This window comes from Mugil cephalus, chromosome 21, assembly GCF_022458985.1.
Source record: "Mugil cephalus isolate CIBA_MC_2020 chromosome 21, CIBA_Mcephalus_1.1, whole genome shotgun sequence".
Taxonomy (NCBI): domain Eukaryota; kingdom Metazoa; phylum Chordata; class Actinopteri; order Mugiliformes; family Mugilidae; genus Mugil; species Mugil cephalus.
Genome location: NC_061790.1, coordinates 2801628 through 2806302, shown reverse-complemented (window position 1 = coordinate 2806302; position 4675 = coordinate 2801628). Strand labels below are relative to the sequence as shown.

General features: G+C 37.9%; 1 long non-coding RNA gene across 2 annotated transcripts; it reads right to left on the bottom strand.

Annotated features, from left to right (window-relative positions):
- Positions 1–898: 898 nt before the first annotated feature.
- On the bottom strand, positions 899–3807 carry LOC124998628. Of its 2 annotated transcripts, none has more exons than XR_007111082.1 (4): positions 3706–3807; positions 2057–2258; positions 1511–1834; positions 899–1284 (listed from the first exon to the last, which is right to left on the bottom strand). It is a non-coding gene; the product is annotated as an uncharacterized LOC124998628 (long non-coding RNA). The 2 variants fall into 2 exon arrangements; XR_007111083.1 differs by having other exon boundaries at positions 2057–2261; positions 3706–3793.
- Between the last annotated feature and the right edge of the window lie 868 nt (positions 3808–4675).

Below are 4675 nucleotides of genomic sequence, written 5' to 3'. Positions count from 1 at the left end.
ATAAGAAGATATCACATGTTCTCATCTATAGAAACTATATCAATAAAAGGTGATGTGATCTGAAACCATGTGTCAACACAGAGAAACATGATGTAACTGTATCAGTGGCTTCATGTTAAACTTCCTCACTGTAACCACAATTATTGTCACATTTAAATAGAATCTAATAAAATCATTATGATGGAAATACTCACTGTTACTAACAGACAGATGAACCTCAGAGTCTGTGTATTGTCGTCCTGATATGAACTGTCTGCAGGTGTAAAGACCATCATCCTCATCTGTGACTTTCTTTATAACTTGTTAACAGTTTGTTGTAACACTCAGTCTGTTTGATTTAGATCCAGCATCTTTGTGAAATGATGATAATAAACTGGGTAAAACGTTGAACAAAAAGCAACTTTGTCTTGTAGACCGTCAGAACCAAGATGCAGCAGCACCAAACAGCAGCCATGAGTCCATCACAGGTCTAGAGTGGGCAGGTTTGATTGTTCATTGAGTGAATATTATTACAATTAATATAATGAAGTGATGTAATGTGGTGTAGACATTGTCTCTATGAAAAATGCCCTGACATAATCGTATGTATACTTTTTATTATTTTATTATGAAAGGTCAGATAGTAAACAAAGCACACAACTGAAGGTTAATGAAATTTATATGGAATAAGACTGAATATATTGCCATTGTAAATATCTTAATTGGTTTGGTCACGATATGTTTTCCATGTCAAATAGGCTAAAGTCTTACAGATTGTTGGTTTTTATTGTGATAGAGGTGCAGGTGAGTCCAGGGAAACTGGAGGACGTGTGAAAGGGAACAGAGTCTGCTCAGTGACTGATCTCAGAGGCAGCAGCTCAGCAGCAGAACCCTCAAGTTACATATGAGAAAGATGAAGATCAGTCTTTCATAGTTTTTATTACTTTACTCGCCCTCAGTCAATGGATGTACACTCACCAGCCACTTTATTAGGTACACCTTGCTCGTAAAAGGTTGGACCCGTTCTGCCTAGAACTACCTTAGTGAAAGTTGTTGTTCATTCACACATGTATTTATTTATTTCTACATGTGTTACTGTGGTGGATTTACCAGTGGTTGTGTTGGAGCCAGACTCACCTGTGACTGTTGTTGATGGTTGATCAGGTGTGTTGTTGTGTGTCATTGCCATTTTAGTTGTTGTTGGAGGTGGAGGTGATGGAGTTTTAGATGATGTTGCTACTGTCTTTGTTGTTGTTGCAGCTTTCATCGTTGTTGTTGTTGGTGGTGGTGGTGTTTTTTCTTTTTCTAAAACACAGCAAAACCCAACAAACTGTTCAATAAGAAGATATCACATGTTCTCATTTATAGAAACTATATCAATAAAAGGTGATGTGATCTGAAACCATGTGTCAACACAGAGAAACATGATGTAACTGTATCAGTGGCTTCATGTTAAACTTCCTCACTGTAACCATAATTATTGTCACATTTAAATAGAATCTAATAAAATCATTATGATGGAAATACTCACTGGTAACAGAAAGATCAACACCAGAGTCTGTAACTTGTCGTCCTGATTTATTGAACTGTCTGCAGGTGTAACGACCATCATCCTCAACTGTGACCTTCTTTATAACCAGTAAACAGTTTGTTGTAACACTCAGTCTGTTTGATTTAGATCCAGCATCTTTGTGAATCTTCCCATGTTCAAACAACGTTGACGTTGACGACCTTCCTGAACCACTGAAGATCCAGGTAGTACTGAAACATTCATCATTCAGATCTTTTATATTGTCACAAGGCAGAGTGACGTCATCTCCAACTCTGAAAGTGATGGTGGAAACTTGAGTTACTGCTGTTGAGAAAATGAGAGAAAAACAAAAAATAAACTTAGTCAAAAGTTGAGCTTTTCTGTTTCTACTTCATTTTAGATCCATGTTTGAAGAAAACTCTGAACTCACCGTGTTAAACACAAACAGTAAAATTGACCATTTTAGTAAATTAACGTTACTTCACAGTTTACATTAGTAATATCAATACAAAGTTAGTGTCTAAAGCATGTTATATGTTTCCTTACCTAATGGCAGCATCAGTATCAAGAACAGAGACATTTTAAATGATCTGAAATCAACCGTTGTTCTTCCGTCTTCTTCTCACGCTCTGAACTCTCTCAGTCTCTGTACTAGTGTCTCATGAGGACAAATGTCGCCTCTACTTCCTCTTTGACGTCTCCTCCTCTTTGTGGCATCAGTGTTAATGTAGGCCGATCTCATTCATTTCTACTAAAGGATATTTGATACAAAAATAGAAAACTAAATCATGTCTACGTTACAGGTTTTAATATGGTGACCTGGAGACATATTCCAATAAAAATAACAAAATAACGATACTTCATTGTCAGATGAAGTGGTCAGAGACCTGTTGACTATTTCTCAGAGTCATTTTTCTCAGAACTGAGTAGGAAGTGTTTTAGTGAGATTGTGGCTACAACTGCAGCAGTAGAGATGTGGAGGTGTTGACCACTAATGAACAAATATACACTGGGCTTTGTTCGGTGGGTTTGTGACCCATTGCTTCACTGGTTCCACAATAACTCAATTCTCATGGGAATAGACACAAACTATAAGACATATGAAAACAAACCCAACAACAACCTAAATCCACTTCAGCTCCTTCTCTATAAATAGATATCAGTACATGAATATGCAGGGACTGTCCATGTGCAGTGCTGAGACACAATGTCCTGTCCTATCTAATCTACAACCATCAGGGATGAAGGATGAAGTCAATGTGGAAGTTCTAAAAGCTGAGCAGTTCCTTGAATGACCACTTGAGGTGTTCAAAACCAATCCCCATTGACCTCCATGTTAAAATGTCCCTACTTTACACCAAGATGAACATGTTTACTGTCTGGTATGTAAAGACTTAAACTTATGAATAATTAAAGGTGTGGCTGCTTTGAGTGGCAGGTGGGTGTCATCACAGTTTGCTAACTGCCTCAGCTCCACTCACCCTAACATGGATGTTTATATACAGTCACAGGTTATACACTGACAACAAGCTCATCCAATAAAAGAGCTCAACATCACCTCTTTACTCAGTGATTTAATATAGCTAACACTCTGGAAGAGATCAAACTCTGACCTTTGACCTTTTGGATAATTTGATCCTGTTAGATATTTGTTTAGTCAGGTGGTCAACTTGATTCATGATGCAATGAATGAATGAAATGTGACTTAGATACTGGTATGTTACATTACTACGTTAGCCGAGCTAGCGAGACCTGCCCCGCCCCTCTTCAAATCAGCCAATGAGAATCCTCTGAGACCCTGAACTTAAAGCCCCACTGACCAAACTGAAGCAGTTCACCAGTCCACAACCCTGCAGGAGGGACATCTCACCTGCTCCCCACTGAGCGGAAACAGAGACGAATCATCAGGCATCAACAACTACACTACAAGAAGTGTCTATAGAGGAAATTGCATTAATCAAATGAAAACTGCGGAAAATTAATTTGGGGAAAAGTTGAATTTATAAGTTCAGTTATGAGTTCAGCTTTTCTGTTTCTACTTCATTTTAGATCCATGTTTGAAGAAAACTCTGAACTCACCGTGTTAAACACAAACACTAAAATTGAACATTTTAGTAAATTAACGTTACTTCACAGTTTTCATTAGTAATATCAATACATAGTTAGTTTTTAAAGCATGTTGTATGTTTCCTTACCTAATGGCAGCATCAGTATCAGGAACAGAGACATTTTAAATGATCTGAACTCAACCGTTGTTTTTCCGCGCTCTGAACTGTCTCAGTCTCTGTACTAGTGTCTCATGAGGACAAATGTAGCCTCTACTTCCTCTTTGATGTCTCCTCCTCTTTGTGGCGTCAGTGTTAATTTAGGCGGATCTTTAAGATTAGTTGATAGAAAAAAATAAATGAAACTTTTTAACATTTCTACGTTACAGGTTTTAATATGGTGACCTGGAGACATATTCCAACAAAAATAACAAAATAATGATACTTCATTGTCAGATGAAGTGGTCAGAGACCTGTTGACTCTTTCTCAGAGTCATTTTTCTCAGAACTGAGTAGGAAGTGTTTTAGTGAGAATGGCTACAACTGCAGCAGTAGAGATGTGGAGGTGTTACCCACAAATGAACAAATATACACTGGGCTTTGTTCACACATCGATGTCAACTGCAAATGAACTATTTTGAATTGACTGAGAATCGTACAGACAGTTTTTAATGTTGGCACGTGTGTAAAATGAAAAGGCTGAGTTGTGCACAGATCACATTTTTGTGTATTCTCATGTTATCGCTAAGGGGTTTGTAACCTGCTGGTTCAACATTGCGTCTTTGTCGCAAGAACTGAGAGGGAAGTGTTTCAGTGAGAATGTGGCTACAACAGCAGCAGCAGCAGAGCTGTGGAGGCTTTAGCCGCTAGATGTGACAACATGACCACAGATTGACACAAGGCTCATGAGAACAGACAGACGACATCAGACTCAGAGTTATTCAACTCTTTTATTGCTGCACACAGACGAAAACATCACATTAGCCTCAACTTGATTGTATATATGCTTCTCCTGATGTGACAATGTTTTTAAACCAACAAATAGATAAATACATCTGTTGTGTGTTATTGTTGCATTAGACACTTAAGGACCGACAGAAAAAGGAACCAGTTAAAAATA